At 32.6% G+C, this 23,912-nt stretch overlaps 1 protein-coding gene across 8 annotated transcripts in view; it reads right to left on the bottom strand.

Moving 5' to 3' along the window:
* Positions 1-23,912, bottom strand: part of ZBTB20 (zinc finger and BTB domain containing 20) — a 762,522-nt gene that overhangs the window by 724,454 nt on the left and 14,156 nt on the right. Inside the window, exon 1 of one of the 8 annotated variants that reach the window (XM_045540227.1) lies at positions 1,895-2,615. The exons of the other annotated variants lie outside the window; for them this stretch is intronic. The gene's annotated coding sequence lies outside the window, so the exon portion shown is untranslated. Of the gene's footprint in view, positions 1-1,894; positions 2,616-23,912 lie in introns of those variants that run through there. 8 annotated transcript variants of the gene reach the window in all.

Here is a 23,912-nt window from a genome sequence, read left to right as displayed (position 1 = left end):
TGGTTGATCAAGAAATATATGAAAGATTTCTTTGATTAAAAAAAATAGAATTTTAGATAGTCCTCAAAATGCTAATATAGAAAATGTCAGATGCATGAGACATGCACACTTTTGACATACAGCATTAGTTCTGAAACATATTTTTGGGTCCGAGTCTGAAATGGAAGAAATCATATTCAAAACACCACTTACCATGTACTATATTAACATGCACTTTCAGAAGACTCTCCCAAAGTTCCCATTAGACCGTTGGGGGAAAAAAAAATCTCTGACAGGACCTGACTGAGTGTACTTAGTATTCGTACTACTCTTGGTCAAAGCTGGCCTTTCCAGTGTGAAAAACAGTTTAGGCATGATAAGCAAATTAAAAGTCTCAGAATAAATTTTTTTATAAAGAGGTAAAAAAGACTTTTAGCAGCAAAAGTTCATCACCTCCCTGGGATAATGAATTTTAATAAACATTTTAGTAGGTTTGAACCTTGAGAATGTGTTTGGGAATCTGCCCTAGTGTCCCAGGTGGGTTAAGAATATTGCTTCATGTACTTCTTTGTGTTGTCAGAGAAGCCTAATGAATTAAAGGGGAAAAAAAGTCTGCCACTTCTATTAAATAAATAATTTATCACAAAAAGATGATTGTTATCATCAAAGATATCTACAGATCAGCATCCATTTTCTATCGTTGCTCTGCATATGCCGAAAACACTGTGTGTCTTACTATCTGACTTAATTTGTATTAAATGAATAGCAGTTTTACTTTTGGAGAAATCTGAATAAAACCGTATTAAGAAGTCCATTTCACATGGACCTTATTTAACTATCCCTTTGAATTTCGAAGAACACTATTCTGGAAAAACTCTCCAACAATGTCAGCTACTTTGAAATGTAACTTTTCCCACCATAAAAAAGAAAAAAGAAATAAAGGAAAAGAAAGCACCTCAAAACTATATTTGAAATAACAAATACATTATTTATAGTTCTCGAAATGTTAAATGAATACTTACAGTTGTTGTGCAAGATGGCCTGATACACTTCCACTTTGTAAAAAGATGGCCAACCCCCCCCACTTCACCCTCCCCAAGCATAAACCAACAGTAATATACTAAAAGGAAACTGTCCTAGATAAAAACTGCTTGTTAAGAAAGTTTGCATTCTTACTAACCACAGTGATATCCCTATAAATGCAAAAGTCCATCTGTAAAATAAAAGTTAGAAAACAGAGTACCTTATTTCTTTCAAAATACATCCCCCAGATGCAATATTTCTATGTAATAATAAAAATAATTACTTAATTCTTGCCCACTCTCAGCAACTATCTCTCACCTTATGTCCAATGCCATTAAACAAATATGCTGGCAAAAAGTATTCAACCTGCTTCAAGGATTTAAACTGTAAATATGGACTTTAAACTTCAGTGTAAAACAAAGAAAAAGAGTCTCACTTTGGTAATACTCACACTGGCACTGCAGCTAAAACTCATTGGCAAATAACTAACAACACAGTTAGCAATAAATAAGGACAATATGATATATAGACAGACAGATGGAACTGCATAAACAGATAAGAAAAGCAAAGAGACAAACATACGGAAGGGTCTGTTTTAAAAGAGTGAACGATTCTGATTTGGTACTTTAGTGAGAAAAATAGGTTTGTTTGTAATTATTTTTAAAGTAATAAAACTGAATCACAAGGGCACACCCTTAAGTAGGAAGAAAATTAGTAGTGGGTAGGCCTCCTATGATGTTCCAAATTTTAAGCTAGCACTAGCACTGTCAAACTTAAATCTGGAAATTAAAATTCAAGGAAGAAAGGATAAAAGCATTGGGGGCTAAAGAACATGACAGAGGGGGGATTGAGGAAGCAGGATTTTTTTTTTTATGAAAGTTGTCTGCCCTACCTTCTTCCCCAGCGCTGAGTTTCTCTTCTCATAATCGGTGTCTCCCTGGAAGTACAGTGTGAGTGGTAATGACTGCCTGCCTCCCTAATGAGTCCATTTTCCTGCTCTTGATGTTGTGTATATACACACACTGCAACCTACCTTACAAACCACAGAGACGGGAAGAGAGAGAGAGAGCAAGAGAGAGGAGGGAGGGGGGGCAGAGGGAGAGAGAGACAGAGACAGAGCAAGCGAGTGAGAGAGAGAGAAGGGGAGAGAGAGAGAGAAAGAAAAACAGAAAGAAACAGAGAGAGAAAGGCACAGACAAAGCCCTCCTACCAGACAGCAGACAGCCCTCCTTCCCCTATCCAGCAAAATGCAACTCGTCTAATGCAGCAACAGGTTCAGTATTGCCAGACTAACAGAGTGAAAAAGGTATATTCTCTATATCATTACTGCGTGCAAATAAACAGTTTTAAGAGCAGCTGGCTCCACCTTCTTTATTTATGCTCCATTATGAGGAATGTATTGTTTCAGTTCTGGCACACAGTACATGTAATTATCATAAATACATTTTTTGCATATTAGCAGGAAATAGTGAAATGCATAGCTTATTTGTGGAATCATTTAAATTTATTTTTTTAATGTGAGAAGAATGTCAACAAATCTGCTCTGACAAAAGCCTAGTAATGATTTTAAAGTCAGAGCAGTCTTAAAGGAGGCTCTGTGAGAAACAGATACAATAGGAAAACTGATCTCAGACAAAACTGATAACTGCAAAGAAGAAATTGTTGCTCAGTAAAAACATCAAGACCATATAGAAAATTGCAGACAAAAACAGAATTAAGTTTAATTAAGTAACTAATAGGCTACTACCCTAGAAGGCAGATTGGCTTCTTATTTGAAGCATCTAGCTGTACAAAAATCACAATGCAATGCACTCTGTGTGAACAGGTGCAATGCATATAGTACATAGTGTTACAACAGAAATAAATCCCATAAAGAGCCACCATCACAAGCAGGACAAGATTTCATAGTATATGGGTCTAAAACTATAGGAGATATCCCTTGATGTTTTATTAGAAAGAAAAAAATAATCAATGCTTCTAATAAACCCTCCTTAAAAGAAAAAAAATTGTTTTTCTTTGTCTCATACTTCAAACCATTTTTTTTCACATGCTAGCGCCAAACTAATGCTATTAGTACCCTCCTCACCCCTTCACACGCTTCCCACCTACTTTCCCCTCTCCCAGGTCCCTCTTCTCCCATAAGTGATATATTTGCAGCTATAGAATTACAAACATCATAAAACAGAACTACTTTCAGGCCTTCTTGTTCCCCAATTTTTAAAACTAGACTGCTTGATTAGTCATACCGCCTTCTAGCACTATATCTATCTAGATATCCACCTTCCTTAATATATTTCTATATTGTTTGTCTATGTGTCATTTAGATGGGACTTAGGAACATTAGAAAACAGGTAAAATTTTCTAAAGAAAATTTACACAAAAATGAAAAATATGAATACATCTGATTTATTCAAACCCTGCATTTAGATACCAATAACCCTAAGTATATTAACTGTAAAATCATCGCTCTTGGTTTAGTGCATCACCATGCTTCAAAAATTAGAATGTGCCCTTAGTATAAACAAAATTACCTTGCTATTTAAGTCTCAATTCCTTTGTTTAAAAAATCAGTTTCCAATTAAAAAGAAAATAACAACTACTTAAATATATAACTTACAGATCAACTAGATCTTCTATACCTAATTCACAAAAATCTTTTAGAAAGTCAAATAAATCTTGGGTCGTGTTCAGAACACAGATTAATATTATTATAGCTATTTTAAGGTAGATAACCTATAGCATAGATATTAGAAGGCAATATCTAACTATGTATTGTACAAACTGTCCTGGGAAAATTCTAGTAGTCCAGACCCTCTGGTCTCATTGTAAACCACCAATTTTACTTCTCTGGTGCTGCAAGTATTTTACACTGTCAAGGATGGTTGCTTAAGAAGAGACAGACACACATTAAAACTGATGTAGCAGACCCTTACTTCTGGTCACATGTCTGTAAAACCTTTCTAAAATACACTCAGTGTGCCCAAGGTACCAGCATGCAGCATGCATCTCGTCCCTTACTGCTAAGCCTGGGAGCTGTTTTTCTACTATTGCCCTATTGTTTCTCTGAAGCTTTATTCAAATGTAGTAAGAAAATTTCAATTAAAAAAGCACACAAGCCCCCCAGTTTGACAGAATGATTCAAATTAGATATTTGTATGTTCTCACTTTTTAAAATAAGGTTCTAGGTATTTTATTTTGTTTCATTTTGTTTTAATCCAAGTAGAAAAAGACAACATTTGGTTTCTACCAGCAGGAATCAAAAGGAATGTAAAGAAACAAAAAGGCTCTTCACCTTTTCTAAAGAACAACTAGCTAGCAGAATTTAAAAAAGAAAAACAAGTATTTTGGCCTAGTGAAAAATGTACAACATCTCAACATTTTTCCCACATCTGTACGTTGTACTGGATTCCAAGCGCAGTGAGTGGCACATCGTTAGGATTTTCTGGAGCTCAAGATACAATACACTTTCCCTAGCTGGCCCTGGAGACAAAGAAGACTTGAATTAACCATAGTACCACCTGAAGCAATAATTCTAATTGACTATCAGATTGCAGGGGTTATAAAGTATTACACTGTTTCCTATGTTGATATCCAATGGGGCAATTTGGTCCCATAGAAAGATCCCAAAGTGAGAGTTAGAAATTGGTTCTGCCCCAACTTGATCTATAGATTCAATACAATCCCAATCAAAATCCCAGCAAGTTATTTTGTGGATATCAACAAATTGATTCTAAAATTTATATAGGAGGCAAAAGATCCAGAATAACCAACATAATATTGAAAGAGAAGAACAAAGTTGCAGAAGCAAAACTACCAGACTTCAAGACTTAGTATAAAGCTACATTAATCAAGACTGTATAGTATTGGAAAAAGAATAGACAAATAGATCAATGGAACAGAATAGAAAGCCCAGAAATAGACCCACATAAATATAGTCAACTGATCTTTGACAAAAGAGGAAAGGCAATACAATGGAGCAAAGACAGTCTTTTCAACAAATGGTGCTAGAACAAGTGGACATTCACATGCAAAAAAATAAATCTAGTCACAGACCTTACACCCTTTACAAAAATGAACTCAAAATGGATCACAGACATAAATGTAAAATGCAAAACTCTAAGGCACCTAGAAGACAATAGGAGAGAATCTGGATGACCTTAGGTTTCACAATGACTTTTTAAGATACACCACCAAAGGTACAATCCATGAAAGAAAGAATTGATTAGCTGGATTTCATTAAAATTAAAAATTTCTAGGCTGGGCACAGTGGCTCATGCCTGCAATCCTAGCACTCTGGGAGGCTGAGGCGAGCAGTGATGGGGGATGGGGGTCGCTTGAGTTCAGGAGTTCCAGACTAGCCTGAGCAAGAGCTGAGACTCCGTGTCTACTAAAAATAGAAAAATTAGCCCCGTGTCACGGTGCGCTCCTATAGTCCCAGTTACTAGGTAGGCGGAGGCAAGAGGATTGCTTGTGCCCAGGAGTTTGAGGTTGCTGTGAGCAAGGCTTACACCACAGCACTCTAGCCCGGGTGACAGAGTGAGACACTGTCTCAGAAAAAAAAAAAAAATTCTACTCTGCAAAAAGTACTGTGAAGAGAATGAAGAGAGAAGCCATAGACTGGGAAAAAATTTTTTCAAGACATATCTGATAAAGGACTGTTATCCAAAACATGCAAAGAATTCTTAAAAGTGAATAATTAAAAAAAAAAACTGGTTAAAAAATGGGCCAAAGAACTTAACAGTCACTTCACCAGAAAAGATACACAGATGGCAAATAAGTACATGAAAATATGCTCCACGTCATATGTCATCCAGCTAATACACATTGAAACAACAATGACATACCAACACACACCTATTAAAATAGCCAAAATCCTAAACACTGACAACACCAAATGCCAGTGAGGATGTGGAGCAACAGAAACCGTCATCATTGCTGGTGGGAAGGCAAAATGGTACAGCCATTTTGGAACACAGTTTGGCAGTATCTTACAAAGCTGTTTCTTACCATACAATCCAGCAATCACATTCTTTGGTATTTACACAAAGGAGTTGGAAACTTATATCCACCAAAAAAACCAAACAAACAAAAAAAACTGCACACATGTTTATAGCAGCTTTATTCATAATTGTCAAAACTTGGAAGCAATCAAGATACCCTTTAGTATATGAATGGATAAACTGTGGTACATCCAAACAATGGAATATTATTTAGTGCTAAAAAGAAATGAGCTATCAACCCATGAAAAGGCATGGAAGAAACTTAAATGCATATTTTTAAGTGAAAGAAGCCGACCTGAAAAAGCTACCCACTGTATGATGCAAACTATATGAAAAGGCAAAACTATGGAGACAGTAAAAAAAAAAAAAAAAAAAAAATCACTGGTTGCCAGGGGTTGGAGAAACTACTTTGTATATAATGAAAAATATGTGTCATCATATATTTGTCAAAATCCATAGAGTATCCAACACCAAGAATGAACCTTAATGTAAACTATGGACTATCAGTAGTAATGATGTATCAAAGTAGGCTCATCATATGTAACAAATGTACCACTCTGTTGGGGGCTGTTGATAATGGAGGAGGCTAAGCATGTGTGAAGGCAGAGAGTATATGAGAAATTGCTGTACCTTCCACTCAATTTTGCTGTAAACCTAAAACTTCTCTAAAAAATAAAGTCCATTAAAAATAAATTAAAAGGAAATTGATTCTGGTCACAGCACTGCCATGAATAGTTTGCATAACTTGGGCAACTCAAGTAACTTCAGTTTCTTTGTATATTAAAAAAAAAAAAGTAAATTTAAAAGGAAAGAATTAAACTGGATAGCATAATAATTATTATAGTGAATGTTTAAGTGTTTACTATGTGCCAGAAACTGTCCCAAGTACAATTCATTTCTTAACTCTTTAAATCCTAATAATTACCCTATGAGGTAGGGATTATTTTTAGTCTCACTTTCATATGAAGAAACAGAGAGATTAAGTGACTTGCCTGAGATCACATAACAGTAATGGGATTTGAACCCAGCCTGCCTAATAGTGTATGCGCTTAATCCCTATACCAGACCACCTTCCAATATTTAATGACAGTTAAAGCCTCGTCCAGCTATGATTCTGTGATTGTGAGTCATATCTAACACATCCTGATGATTTCTCACCACACTTTACTTACTAACACAGCATAGTACAAATTTGCTGTTTAATACCCACAGCACTCAATACATTTGGTGTAACGGTATAGTAACTCCATATAAAATACATACTCTATCATGTATTCTTAAAGGTTGCATAGTTCAAATATCAAATATCTAATGGTAAGACAAATATTTAAAGAACTAAAAAATAAATAAAACAATAAAACATTTCCTATTTTCCATAGCCTGAGAAAGGAATAAAAAAAGCAAGAATTATATTAATAGATGATTTGTAAAAAACACAGAATACTATTATATGATTATATACAATTGTTTTTAACTCTGAATTATTTAGAGATATGTTCTTCAGACTTTGATACTAGTGACTTATTCTTGAAGGAAGAATTTATCCTTGTTCTGCTGATCTTTGTGCATTAAGTAAATTGTGTGGCCACTATGTGCCATGCACTATTCTTGGGAGTAAAATGTGAGGATGAAAAGTATGATGTCCTTTCTGCTTCTGAAGACTTCGTAAACTGGTAGGGGACAGGCAATGTAAACAATATATTTAGTGCAAGGAAATAATCTTGCCATAACATAATGTGATATTTAATGTAATGTAGTGCCTTAAACTTTGTGTTCCCTTCCCTCTTAAAAAGTTCAAAATGGAATGCAACTAAACAAATATAAATACCTAAATTTAAAATGTAGTTAATGGAAGAGGTGCATGTGTGCATGCATGAGCACGTGTGGGGCAGAGGGAAGTACTGAAGTTAAAGTTGGAAAGAAATAGTTTATTCCCTCACAGTGAGGTTTATAGAACCATTGAGTACATTTTATCAATTGTCCCCAAGGTGCCTAGTAAAGTGTCTTCTACAGGTACATGTACTTAAATGACTGCGGAAACCAGTGATAGATACTGCCCCGGAGCATAAAATTTCCTTATTTTTAGAGTTGAAAGATACCTTGTTCAGAATTTTTATACTGACAAATGAATACTTCCAAAAGTACAAGAAGAGTGAAACTTTTTTTTAATTTTGAAAAGGAAAGAAAGTTAGCTACTTTCAAAAGCATTTACCACTATCCCAAGTATGTTTTTGCTGAGTCCTTTCTCAGGCATCATTAATGTTTTTATAATATGTGAAACTGAAAAGGAAAAAAATTTGGGGATATTTTAAGATTGTTCACAGAAACATCCCCAAAAGATACCCTTATTGCAAAGGATAAGAATAAGGAGAAAAATAAATGCCATCTTGCAATAATGTATGGAACAACAGTTTTAGAAGCCTTAGTACACACATAGAAAAGCAACATCTGGGATTAGTGAGTCAAAATGAATAAATGCTATACTAATAGATGACTTTGTCATTGATGCCACCACCATAAAGTCAATTCTGTGGCCTAATTAAATAATCCTTAATCTTAGTTATGTTTTAAAATTGCATCCCATCAGTCCCAAGGAAAACTGACAGAGACTATAGACAAAGAAGTTTATCAATAGTAGGCAAGTAGTAATATGATCCTTACATAGGAAGAGATGCATATCTAATTTCGATTCTAATCAACAAATAAGTTTAAAAGAAAGCATTACATGTAAACTCCATCACTGGGAGCATGTCTATTATGGCCCTTTGCCGTGTTGGAGGATTTTATATGCCTTCCTTTTCCACTAGCCTGAGAGACAATCTCTCCTCCCCCAACACACACATAGAGCAGAGGCTTTTCTTATTAAGTTTTGTCATTCTAGTACACCTGGAACATAGGTGAAGCTCAATAAAATTTTCTTGAATGAATGAATGATTAAACAAAGCAACAGTACAAGGTTTATAAACCTTGGTTAATTAAAAACTTTAATATATTTGAGCTCTAAGGATAATATAAAAACCTGTAAATAGCATTTCTTTAGAAAGTATTAAATCACATATAAAATATGTCTTTAAGATTTTGTGACAAGCAAAAATGGTTACAGTAGACAGAAAAAGTAATACTCTTCAGCTTTGCTAAGGATTTAAAAAACTTAACAGTAAAATGTTGGATAAAAAAAGGTACTGCCCTATAGCTAGCAGAATTTCAATAAACATCATTTCTGAGAAAATTAAGCTTGCCTTTACATTTCATTTGTCTACTATTTCTCTCACATCTACAACGTAAGTGTTCAAATATAAGCCTGAACTTGGTTTCAAAGTTCTGCATAGTAATGGAATTGTCTCCTTTGAGAAAAACACCTTGATAAGCTGGTTGAGGTCAAGAGTGAAGCCTAAATAATTCTACTTGTGGGGTGTTAAACTGTATTACATAAGGAATGAATAAAAATTTGAAGATACAGAAGCCCAGAGAAGAGTGGAAAGTAGGAGAGAAGAGAATGGCAGGAAAGAAAGGTGAGCACTGAGAAATTCCCAACGTTAAGGTGGCCAAAAGATTTTTTTTAAAGAAGAGTGATGCCTAATATCAAAGTCTAAGAGGTTTGCATTTTTGTGATGCAAATAGTCTCCTTCTTTCCAAACCTTCAGGAATAGTTGATTTATTCTACAGTCTTATTTAGTAGAATAATAAGGAATAAAAGAATGGAAAAAATGAAGGTAGTATACACCTTTGCAAACACATCGGTTTCCTAATAAGAGAAACTACTCCAGGAGTTCCAGGCAGTGACCAGTGGCAGTGTGAACAGTAGCCAGTGAACAGTAAAACGTTAAAAAATATCTTTAACATAGAATGACTCAGATATGGATATGAGTCAATCACTCTTTTTCACAATTATACAAGAGAAATATAACCATGAGAAGAGGCATGGAGATCAATGTCTGTATGACAAGATTATTAAGCTACTATTATTGTTGTTACTACCTCTATAAACTGATCTTAAATAATATGATTATATTCAGAAATTTAGGGGAAAAGAGTACTTCATGACACAATCAATAAATGCTGAGTCAATGGATTAAAAAACATAAAAATGTCATTTGTAATAATATTTCCCTGGATCTAAAAAAAAAAGTGTTAGAAATTTATACTACCTGAACTCTTCCTGCTTCCTGCTCAGTCCTCTCTACTAAACAATTTAGGGCATACTAGCAACTATCTTTAAAGTTTCCATACTACATAATTTGTTTGTGTGTATAGTTTATATTTAATACACAAGAAAAGGGAAGAGAAACCACAGAGTGCATTCTATAGGAAAAATAAAAGTCACATGGAAAATACAAAAGAGGCATCTTAATTGCTATAGATGTTGTTTGTCCCGCATATTGGTGAGATCCCCACAGTCCCGGTTGGTGAATCTACACTCAAAAAATAGTTTTCACATCCTTTCAATATACAAACGTTGCTACTATTAGTAAGGATGCTTTCTTAAATTAAAAGTTACCTCTACTACATGTGTCAGGAACTGTCCTTAGTGCTACACACACTATCTCATTTAATCTTCCTAACAGCATTATAAAAATGGTAGTATTGTTTTCAGCTTATACATAAAGAAACTGAGGCCCAAAGTCACATACCTAATAAGCAGTAACAGATTTAACTTCAATCCAAATGGAATTTGTGAGGAATAGAAGAAAGGGCTTTATAAAATTACTCCAAAAATTGTCTAGAATACACTTGTGAGATTAGGAAGAAATTTTAGAAAAAGAAGACTAATGATGGGGGACAGATTTGAAAGCATATATGTTCCCTAGATAACTTTAATATTTTATGTATATTTGAGGAAAAGTATATTAAGTTTCAAAGTAAAATTTAAAGAAAAGAAACTGAAGAAAAGCAGCATATAAAAAAACTTTTCAAAAGTGAAGAAAGAAACATACCATGAACCAGTTTGATTAAAGAGCTGGAAACATTAATAACAATCTGTCCAGTAATTTTGAAGCCAGTTATTAATAACAGAGTCAGCATGATAGCAGCCTGCTAAGTCCTCTGAGGCAAAAGGCCATCGGGATGATTCAAAATGGGTAGAAACAGTATCTTTTATTTTTGTTTAAGAAAACTAATTTAACCCCAATAAGTTGTAGGTTTATAACTACATCTTTTAAAAATGTATAAGGTTATATCAAAAGTTTTTATAAAATAATCTATATAAACCTCAATCTTCATTTCTATTAACAAATACAAAAAACATTAATTAGCATGTACGCATTCAGAATGTATAATATATCAGATATGTTTTACATGATTCTTATAAAATAAAATTTTGAGATGAATTATTAAATTTTAATAATTATATTGAATATTTCAAAATTATCATTTACTTACTTTTGACTAGCTTATCAATTTATATCTCAATTAAGAGTACTCTATACAAAACAAATTCTACATTATGCTGAATATCCATAAATTTGAACTTACCACCAAATTAAATATTAATAAGATGTCCTACTCTATTTCAAACTGATGACATTTTACCTCTTAAAATGTAATAATTGGACCTTCTACAACACAAATAATACTCCCAACATCATTTAAACCTATGTGAAATATGAACATAAAACAAGTGTCTCACCAGTTGAGAAAACTTTTATTAGCAATCAATAAAAGAAGAACACTGTCCATAATGAAATCTGTATTAATTATGAGACTTACGAAAGAAATAAATCATAATTTGGAGTTGATTTTAGAAATTTAATGGTCTGAGACTCCAATACACACCTCTTATGATGGCATATCTAAAGGTCAGAAATTGAAATAAACTAAACACCATTATAAGCTAGTATTTTAATAAAATTCATGTACCTTTTGCCTACAGTAATTAATATTAATATCTCTCCTCCAATAAATGCATTTAGTTCAATATTCACTCAATAATTAGTTTGTGCTTTAGCAGTTTAATCAGATATTTAAAAATACATGTTTACAATAAAATAATAGATATAACACAATATCTGATATAAAATAAATTATTAGATAATATAATTAAATTCAGAAGTTTTCCAGGTGCTACATTTTCACTATAACTATTATTTTAAGTTACTTTAATAAGTGTATAGAAGTACATAATAAATTAGAGCAGTTCTAGGTAGTGGTGATAGTCAAAATATTTATAGCTGATAAAGCATGGACACAGACCAATAAGAAATGTTACCAACACTAATTAAAACAGATGATGGCTGCAAATAAACAATACATTACTGGTGTGTATTCCCTGAACATCAACCTTAGCTTTAGGTAACAAACCAGAAGGCATCTCCTAAAACAAATTAATAAAAATTAACATAATACATAGTTTTACCATTGAATTCCTTTCTCTAGAGCAACTGAAGCTCCAATTTTTGAAAATTCTACATTCCATTATAAAAGTATTTTGAACTCTACACAGATCATTGTGTTTGTTCTCAACTCTATCCCTATTTAAAATTTTAAGTTACTGCTAAAATTTCAAGCTTCTTCCATATTTAGGTATGTATTTTCTACTACCTTTTTCATGCTTAGGTTTATCTTTAATCTTTTAATTTTTTATTGATACATACTATTTTATATATTTATGGGGTATGTGTGATATTTTGTTATGTGTACAGAATGTGTAATGATCAAATCAGGGTATTTGAAGTATCCATCACCTCCAGTATTTATCACTGCTATGTGTTGGGAATATTTCAAGTCTTCTCTCCTACCTATTTTCAATATACAACACATTGTTGTTAACTGTAGTCACACTACTCTGCTATAAAACATCCGAATTCATTCCATCTAACTGTATGTTTGTACCCAGTAACCAACCTCTCTTCATTCCCCTTCCCACCCACACACCCTTCCTAGTCTCTAGTATCTATCATTCTACTCTGTACCTCCATGAGATCAACTTTTTCAGCTTCTGCATGAGAACATATGTCTTTCTGTGCCTAGCTTATTTCACTTAACATAATGACCTTCAGCTCTATCCATGTTGCTGCAAATGACATGATTTCATTCTTTTTTATGGCAGAATAGTATTCCATTATATATATATAATGTATCACATTTTCTTTATCCATTCATCTGTTGATGGACACTTAGATTGATTCCACATCTTTACTATTGTGAACAGTGCCGAAATAAACATGACAATGCAGATATCCCTTTGATATACTGATTTCTTTTCCAAATACCCAGTAGTGGAATTGCTGGATCATATGGTAGTTCAATTTTTTAGATTTCTGAGAAATCTCTGTACAATTTTCCAATGTAGCTGTCTACCAACAGTGTACATAAGTTCCCTTTTCTCTGCATCCTCATCAGCATCTGTTATTTTTTATATTTTTAGTAATAGCCATTCTAACTGGGGTAAGATGATATCTCATTGTGGTTATGATTTGCATTTCCCTGATAATTAGTGATGTTGAGCATTTTTTCATATAATACTGGCCATTTGCATGTCTCCTTTTGAGAAATGTCTATTCATGTCCTTTGCCCACTTTTTAATGGGATTATTTGTTTTACTGTTGAGTTCCTTGTATATTCTTAATAATTAGACCCTTGTTGAATGACCAGTTTGCAGATATTTCCTGCTACATTTAAAGTTTTATTTTAAAAAATTACCACATCAATGACATCCTACAGCACTTGCATGTACTTTTGACTTCAATTTAGTCAATAAAATAGTTTGCCCATAAATGATGAGTGAATTTCCTTTCCATGCTCTCTTGTGTGGAAGAGAACTTTGGTGGAACTTGAAAACTGCATTTTCCAGACTGCTTTGCCAGAATGGGAAGTACTGGAATTAGATCAAAGAGAGATTTTTTCCCCCCTCCTGCTTTTGGCATTGACAATCTCAGCAATGGTGCTCCAGCAGCTTCTGCAGCACAGAGCTCTTGGAATCTGGCTCTCTGGACTGCTGATTGCAGCAATAGTATTGCAAGTGTAGAAGAGCAGCAGCCACAGATGACTGAAAACTCTCGCAGCCTTGGCAAATACAATGGCATCAGTGGAACTACAGACTCATTGGTTCTTGCACTGTCAGTAGGATTGCAGGTGCTTGGCTTCCTGCAAAGCAGTGACAGTGGTGATTTCAGCAGCAGCAGCAGCAGCAGCAGCAGCATTCCAATGGCCTCAGCAGCACAGTGCTTATAAGCTCTGGGTAACAAAACTTTCCCTTGCTTTCTGCAAGCACTCTCTGCTAAATAACACCGCCACCTTTTTCCTGTTCCACCAGACTTTCAAACACTTTAGTAACCAATTCCCTGGATTAGAGTCCCTCTATTTTGAGTCATTTCTGTTTGTCTGACTAGGCATTGATTAATGTAAGCCCACACTCCCATATATACACAATTATTTACAATATACATACACTACTATATTATATACACTATAGAACATACAGTGGTAGGCATTTTAAAAGATGAAGTAAACAAGAAATAAACATTTTAAATGTTTTGTTCTTATTAAAAATTTAAAAACATTTTTGCTCTTACTAGAAAAGAAACAGAGAAATTTGATTAAATATATGTCACTCTTTATATCTTGGCTTGGTTTTATACTCAAGGTTTTAAAAGAGTCATTTGAAAATATGGTACTATGTTCAGGTTACTGTGATACTTAGCTGTAATGGTTGTCATGGCGGGCAAGGGAAAAAGCCTCACAAAATAGTAGATCCAAATGGAAGAAGAATATCATTGGCTGTATTTACTAAATCACAATACTTAATTTTCAATCCCGACCACCAATTATGTAAGAGATTTTGCTGAAATTTGGCTAGTAAATTTTCATCTTCCCAGACATCAATATCATTCTTAAAAACTAAGAGGTGTATGTATTATTTTATTTTTTTAACAAAAAAATTTACAACCTATTTAAAGATTGCATTTGGATGATTTTAAAACAATTTATAAAATTCCGTTGCAAGTTTTTAAAAAAATATGCAGATACAGTTTTTGTACAATTTTTAATGCATACAGAAACTAGTTTTACAATTACATTGGTTTTGGCAACAAAATCACATTATAATGAAAATAATTACAAACATTCAATATGAAATGTTCTCTCCATACCAGGGGTCTTTCAAAAAGCAGTTGCCTTCTCACTCATTATTAGTACCATTACTTTAAAAAGACAGATCAAATATATTTTTCCAAAAATATATGTTAGAGAGCATAGTACTGACAGTCACCTGTCATAACAGCAAAAGCGAGCAAAATTAGAACCCTTGTCATTCTGTAAAAGAAAAATGCGTAACTGCCATAAATTTGATATTGCTTCTCAATATTCTACCACTAGATAACCAGAGAACCTCAACTGGTACAAATGATATTCATTGCTATTCTCCATCTTATTACAAAGTATTATAAAGATTCCACTAAAATTATAAAATTCTTCCATATTTGCTACGTATTTTCTACATTTCAAAGTTTTAATTAAAAAAATAAACACATTAATGACATCCTACAGCACTTGTGTATACTTTGACTTCAATTTATTTGCTAAAATATCTTGTCTATAAATAATGAGTAAATAAATTTCATGTGTAGAAGTAGTTCTGGAACTTGACCCAGCAACCTATTTTCTAGTCAAACCAACCACTTCAATGTTCTAAAACTATGTTAATATAGTTAACATAGATTTTCCAGAATGCATGGTATTACTAAGAGAGTATTCTGCTGCTTAACAGGTATTTTCTCTAGTAATTCTTTTAGTGATTTGTACAAATATAGTTCTTCATATTACTAAAATCAAACTTAGCAAATACCATTGGCTGAGATGTTAGAAATACTGGCACTTTCATTTACTTATATAGTAAACTTTCCACACTGCATAATTTGTTCAAATACTTGTTTCTTCAAATCTTCAGCAATATTTTCTATACATGTTCTAACAGCACTTGCTGACAAATGTAATATGGTTTGTTGCCATATTATTTATCATACATTATTTCAGCCATTTTTGCTCTTGAGAGAACAGTGTTTTTGGCAATACATTTATCTTTTAGTAAGTTTTTTAAAATCCCCAAGTGTTCTAAACATTCACTTAGTGACTTTGTAAAGTCTAGACTGAGTATCATGTGACATTAAAAACTGCTTGTTTTGTGTTCTAGATAGTTAGATTTTATTTATTTATTTTGAGATGGGGTCTTGCTACCTTGCTCAGGTGAGACTCAAACTCCTGCGTTCAAGCAATCCTCCCACCTTAGTCTCCCAAGTAGCTAGGACTACAGGTGCACAACACCACACCCAGTTAATTTTTTAATTTTCTGTAGAGACAGGGTCTCACTATGTTGCCCAGGCTGTGTTCAAACTCCTGGCCTCAAACAAGCCTCCTGCCTCAGCCTCCCAAAGCACTAGGATTACAGGTATGAGTCACTTCGCCCAGCCTGGATAGCTAGATTTGAATGCCTTATCAATGAAATGGTATTCTGTCATCATTAAAAAATACCTCAAGGCATACCATACACTAGGCTAAGAATACTTTTTAATGATAGTGAATATAAATTCACATTTCAAACAGACTTCCTGATAATTATTTTGGTTGACCTATTATCAACTATGACTAAATCATCATTGTTTTTACTTTATAATGTAGCTAACAAAGTGTCTGCAATATGTCTTAGAGATGTTCTTTTTTAAATGGGATGGATTATTAGTATTAATATTACCTTTATGTTTGTTTTCTCAGTCAGTTGTCTATTTTGCAAGAGTTAGTTTAGTTAAAACTAGATAATGTCATCTGTGACTCCTCATAATAAGGCACAGATAAGATTTAGTACCTTTAACTCTTAAAGCAAATGATTTCCCACTTTCACTTCAGGATGTTCTGTATAAGTTATAAGGCATATAAATAATATTCTGCCATTGCCAGCATTCATCTGCATTTTAAATATTAGTAAACTTTAACTTAGGGTTTTTAAACAAAAAATACACATAAAAGTTTTGATATCTTTTCAAACACTAATACATCATCATGCATATACTTCCTAGAGTGCATGAACTCTACTTTTGAGACCACTATTCCACAGCATCGGCCTTGGACTCAAGTGTGAAAAATATTTATTGACTATGTATACTTAAGCAATTTACTTATTCATGAGTTTTATATAGTTCATCTATAAAATGAGAATAAGAATAGCTAAATCACAGAACTTTTTTATTAGACTGATAATAAGAGATAACATTTGTTGTGAACATACAAAACGCAAGGTACTAGTCAAAGCACACTGAATTTATTAATTCTTGAGTACAGTATCTATACATAATGAGCACTTGATAAATATTAGCTTTCTTCTCCCAGAAAACAGAGATTAATTGTACAAAATAATTTTAAATTTTGAGATTTTAAATTAGAATATAAAGTGACTTTTGTCAAGTTCAGTGGTTTTATTTTTTTTGTAATATTGATAAAACTAAATATTTCTGGACCTTGGAGTATTCTTCTAAGCATTTAGAATCATACTTCAGTTTCCGGAATAAACACTGAAAGCACAGATTATTAGAAGCTGTCTATGTAACAAATACAAAGATATCTAAAATATCTTGATTCAGAATAAAATATGAATAATGTCATGCTGAACTGTCCCAATTTTTGTCATAAAATAAAAGGCAAAAATTGGCAGGTAGAGAAGGGAGATGCATTTCTAACAAGGGCAAGGGAGTTTAAAACTGAAATAATAATTTGTGAGGCCCAACTGAACTTTTAAAGCATGAATCTAAATATCAACACACGTGTTCTTTTTCTCCTATTTGGGCCCTCCCTACTGACTTTTAATTGCAAGACCAATGGACAGAAACTGTCTAATTCTCTCTTCTGTCTCCTTAGCAAAATGTCAACACATGGCTGTCTCTTGTTCCCTGTTCTCCCTTAAATTTAAAAAATTTTCCTCAATCAAAAATATTTCTTCCTACGCTTCTGGTAATTCAAGTCAAATTATGTCTCTGTACAGTACTACATTTCTGAGGAAATCCTAGGTTCTCTATGCATTTTAATTTATTCAAAAGGTATCACAACCCCACAGTGCCTTTATTTGTCCTGCTTCTCCATAAAGTCTAAGCTTCTGCTTTTCCAATGAACATTTGTCTATAAAGACTCTATACATATTGATCCTATTCTTCATCTTTCTGACCACGTATTCTTAAAATGGTTACAAATTATGATTAATACATTTCTATCCATTACAGATTACCAATTTTAAGCACTTCAGTGTCCATTGATCCTCATTCCCTACTGACAATCACCTTTCCACAGGTCTACAGATCACTTACCAACTACTGTTTACCCCTCCAAGTTCTGCCTTTATTACACACTAACTTCCAGTGTCAAACACCCACTCTTGAGGCAAACATATACTAATCAAAAAATCAGAACCTGGTACTTTATCTCAAAACTCCAATCACTGTGAAAAACATGTATGATTTTCCATAAAGTTCTAGCTATTGCTCCTTGCCAAATGATCTCTCATAGGCTAGTTCTGTGTGCCATGCTATGATACACTTTTCCCTGGCATCCACTCCAGATCAGTAAAAGTACTGTCTTCTACTTTCTCCGATTTGCATTCCCCTAACATATCTGGTCAGCACAGAGAAGAACCATTAGGAGTCTCATTGTACATCAGCTCTTTGCTATCATCTCTTAATATTTTTGTGGGTACCTATTTCCATCTCATCCCAGAGAAACTTCTTTCTTCCTAACATTTACTCTGACATAATTTAACAATTAATATCTAGAATAGCAGATTAATAGTTAAAGATGCTCTAATATATGACTTATTAAAACAATTATTTACATAATTTATTTTAAAAATCAAAATATAGAATAGAAAATAAAAGTAAGCATTCTACAAACAAAAGAATTAAGAATGGAGGTAGATTAAATTGTCAGAGTGTTCCTTTACTAGTAACATTAGGCAGAATATTTGTCAACTCTCTGACAGATATACCACTACACAAGCTCTGGATGCCTGAGAAGAGAAAAAGGCAAATGAATGAGGAAGGTTCCACCAGCCACAGCTAAACATGACCTGAAAGCTGATATATGTCACATATACAACAACCTATTACTTAAAATCAGTAACCACATATCCAATCCATAATTTCTAAGGCAAATTTACATACTTCTCCAAGGTTATGTGCTTTATATTTTTTATTCCCTTTCAAGATTGGCTTTAATGTTAATGTTTAACTTCATTCTCCTGAATAAAAATATTTGGCACTGGGACATGACTGAAGGAATGCTGAAGTTTATAAACCATCATAAAGTTAATTGTGTCGATGGGTAATTCAGTGATGATTTCAAAAGGCAGTATTCCCTAGCACTGCCTGGACATACCACATGAACCCCTCATAAACAAGCTACCAAGCTACTTAACTACTCTCAGCCACTGTTTCCTTATCTGTAAAATGAGGATAATAATATTAACTACTTCATGGAATTTAAAGGAACAAATATAAGTTAAAATATATCAAGCACTTAAATATTGTTTGGCATGTAGTGACATTAAAGAGCTAAAATGATATTAATAATCCCTGAATAGATTTGATTCCATTGGGTAGTTTATCTCTAGTTATAAAAGTTGCTAAAAGTAATATAGGTGAATAGTATATGTCTTAAATTTTGTTAAATTAAGAAATTCTGACATCAACTTGAAATTTTACAATAAACAGATTGAATTTGGAGTGGTATTCTAACTGAATTAGTTTGAATATTATTAGATTGGCATTACTTTTTTTTTTTTTTTGCTTTAAAGTCTCACAGACTGGCATCATTAACAAACTACAAGCCAAAATAAGCAGTTACTGTAAGAAATGCTATAAATAAACTGGAAGATATTTTACAAATATGTATTGATAACTAGGTTGCATGCATAAAGAATGAAGCATGTAGCTTCTAAATTTCAATTTTAGTTTGTGTGGGGGAGAAAGACAAACATTTGAGAAAAAGATAAAATTCAAAAGATGAACTGTGGGTGTGGGGGGCTTGCCCTATCACACATAGGACTTATTATAAAGCTCTACTAATTAACAAAATGTTTTACTGATATAGGGATAGTCAAATCAACCAAGAGCACAGAAAATAGAACCTGTAAACAGACCCTCACATATACAGATCTGACTATACAAGAGATGGCATGGAAATCACTGAGGAAAGACAAGAACATACAATAAAATATCTGGAAAATTGTATTTCCCTTTAGAAAACAATTTAAAGTTTTATCTCTACATAGTATCCAAAAAATATCAACTCCAGAGAATTATTTGTTAAAAGAAGATAGAAAAAGCACTAACCATAAAAGAAAATAAGTATTAGCACATAAAAATTAAGATTTTTCTGTTTATCAGAGTATCTTAAAGGGAGTGAAAAGACAAGCTACAAATGAGAAGAGACAGAATTTAGTATCTAGAATATATAAAGAACTCATGCAAACCAATAGAAAAGAACAATAAAAAATTAAAAGAAGAAAAAATAGATAAAAGACATAAACAACCACTTCACAGAAGAAAAAACACACACACACACACGTTCACAGACTCACTGATAAGCAAGAAAATTCAAATCAAGACCACAATGAGATTTTTTTTTTTTATCTACTCTGGTGGCAAAATTAAGAAATATGACAATACCTTGTGTTAAAGAGAACATGGATCAGCAGGGATATTTTATACATTGCTGGTGGGAGTGTAAATGAGTAATACCATTTTAGAAAAATAATTTGATAATCTCTTATAAAGTTGAGCATTTGCATACCTTTTGACACAGTAATTCCAATCTTAGTATATACCCAAGAGAATATTTTACAAATGTCACCAAGAGACATGTGCTAGAATGTTTATATCAGCACTATTTATAGCTGCAAAAATAGGGAAGCAATTCAAATGTCCATTAGTAGGAAAAGGCTAAATTATAGTGTGGTATAGTCACAAATACTACATATAAGTGAAAATGAACTCTATAAATTACAGTTACACACAACATGGGTAAGTCTTAGTAACTTAATGTTGAGAGCAAAGAAAAAGCTAATGTATTATTTAGCCACACATTTGTAAGTGGCAAAGCTACATATATTATTTCATTTATTGAAAAAACAATGGAACAATAAACACAAATTTTAGTATAGTGATTATCTCTGGTTGGGAGAGCATTTGGTATGAATAGGAAAAGAGCACATAAATAGAAGTAAATTATTTTTAATGTTCTAATTCTTTGGTGGGGTCTTAGGTATTTATTTTGATTTAAAATAACAAATGAATAAATGAAATAAAAGAAGATAATGCACAGAACAGTGACTATGAACCATATTATGATTAACCAATTCTGTACATCTAAAGTCCAATTTTTTTAATGACAAATGTTTTAGCAGTACTTCTTAAACTTTAATGTACATATGAATGGCTTGGAGAATAAATATAATGATTCTTTAAGTCTAGGATGATGTCTGTGATTCTGCATAAATGCTGCTGGCCCCATAGAATCTGTATTACCTAGTCATTTCCAAATATGAGGTGCTAGGGAAGCTAAGAAGATGGAGACTATTGAAGGCAACAATAAATGTAAAGCCTTGATAATGTAAGGTTTAAACAAGCATTGTTATTTGGTCAACTTAAAACAATTTTTTTTTAAAAAAGGAACTAAACGGAACAAAAACAAAACACGACCATGATTTAAGATTGAGCATCAGTGATTCAAGAAATTCAGCAACTTGAAGGATAAACCAAATAGACTGAACTGACCATTGAATGGGATAATAGATGCCATATTTTGGCATATCTGGCAAGTTTATTACAGTTCTAAGAAATAATGATTTTATTTGTCTATTCCAAATAGAAGCAGGTCTAGATAAAAGATACTGGAATCAGGGTTTACTCTGAAGTAAAAGACACTTCTTTCCTGAGTTAGAAGAAACTTAAAGAATATTAAGACTTAAATGAAGACTACTTTGGTTTCTTGAGGATTAAACAGATCACTTTAATTCTCCATTTCCTTGCTGTTCTCTACAAAATTGTACTCACAATTAGGAGAAAGATCATTAGGAGAAAGAAATTTTCTTGAAAGGGAGCACAAAAAAAATAGAATTAGGAAATGACTAGAAATTACATGTGCATCCAAGAATGCACACAGCATATACCAAAAAGTCCATTACTCTAGAAACATCACTATTGTTAAGAGTGAAGAAATACATTTAAAAATATATCTATCAAAATTGCTGTTAATTTCATATTTAATAAAGATAATACACAAGTAGAAAGTGAAAATGTGTTGATTTATTAGAATGACTTCATTAAATGAAATATGTAATATTGAAAGAGAATCAATTCAGGTAGCTTTTATTACTAGCCTTGCCTAAGGTCTATTTAAACAAATGAAAGACTGCTGTCCCTTTTAAGATCTATGTTTTCAGCTTTCTTATAATATCATGCCCATTACTGGAAGAACAGTAGGCAAACTGAAGGAGATTAGACTACTGAAAGAGCAAGAATATTGATGAAAAAAGTAAGTCAAATTACTGAGGACAGAACATTTTAAAATAGGGACATACTATTGAAACAAAAAAAGTCAGGTGTAACATAATTCATATAGACTTAAACAGACACATTCATCCATTCCATTTTCTCCAAACCAGAATCTAGGTATCTTTAATAGTAAGGTACAGTATTGTATTAAGATTATACTTATATCTCTATAATAAAAGAATGTCTATGTGTTTTTAATCTTTTCTAGTCATGTTCTTAACCAACTAACTAATGTAGATATTTCCTAATACTCTCACAGCCCAAAAAATTAGCCAATGGCAAATTAGCTGTCTGGTAAATAAAAAATAAAGATTTTACTATTTAAAGTGGTTATGCTACAATCACTATCAACTACAGCTATAAATTACAAGGAGAGAATTTCCAGTAAAATACAACAACAGATTACAAAGCTGTGCTTAGCTAATGCCATTTATTTAGTCAAAACACAATACAGTATTATCATGTCAAGAGGTGAGGAAGGCCAAGACTTCCCACAAAATATTTATATCCCTATACTAGAACAAGAGGTTGTCAGGACATGTACCTGAATAAAAGTTTCTCTCCATGATCAGGAAAAGAAACAAAGAAATTTTGGAGAACCATATTAGACTTTAAGCAATTAAATGTATAAACACCCTCCATGGATTCCACTGTTCTGCTTGAGGTTTTGACAGCTTCATCAGGAAACATGTTCTATTACTGATATGTCAAGAGGCTTATTATCAAATATAATAAATATAAAATGTACATTAAGTGTAAAAAATGACTACCTTCATATTTTCATTATCATTCTTTGCATTATGTTTTTTAAAGAACTTCAACATTTATTAATTCACTTGACTCTCACAAAGATTATGTAAAATAAGTAAGGAAAATACCACTATCACTATTTTAAAGATTGAGATTATGAGACACAGTAGTGGCGTGATTTACTTAGAATCATATTATATACTGAAATTAAGGCTATCAATTTTCCTTTTTAGCTATTTTCCATAAAATATTTTCCTTTTCATTGCTGTCTAGGTGACTTCCTCTTTATCCAACAGTTATCTGAGTATTTTAATTCATATGTAGTTTTTTTTAACCTTTTAGAAAAACTTATAATTATGCTAGTTAGAGAATGTGCTTGCAAAATCTCTGCATTCTAAAATTTATAAAGTTTTCTTAGTGGCCATGTGCAAAGCTGTTAAAAATATTTAAAGAACGTCAGATTCTATACATACATTAAATCACATTTATGAATTATATTACTTCATTTCTGTTAGTCATTGTGTGTGTTTAACACAACTGTCTGGACCTTTCCCATAATTTGTACTTTATGTACTAATCTATTCTAAATAAACCTGCCACATATAGATTTATGTGGTTATTTTCCTTATAAACT

The sequence above is a fragment of the Lemur catta genome, chromosome 1, assembly GCF_020740605.2.
Source record: "Lemur catta isolate mLemCat1 chromosome 1, mLemCat1.pri, whole genome shotgun sequence".
Taxonomy (NCBI): domain Eukaryota; kingdom Metazoa; phylum Chordata; class Mammalia; order Primates; family Lemuridae; genus Lemur; species Lemur catta.
Note: the sequence above shows the minus strand (reverse complement) of the source record. Positions and strands in the feature narration are given on the sequence as shown.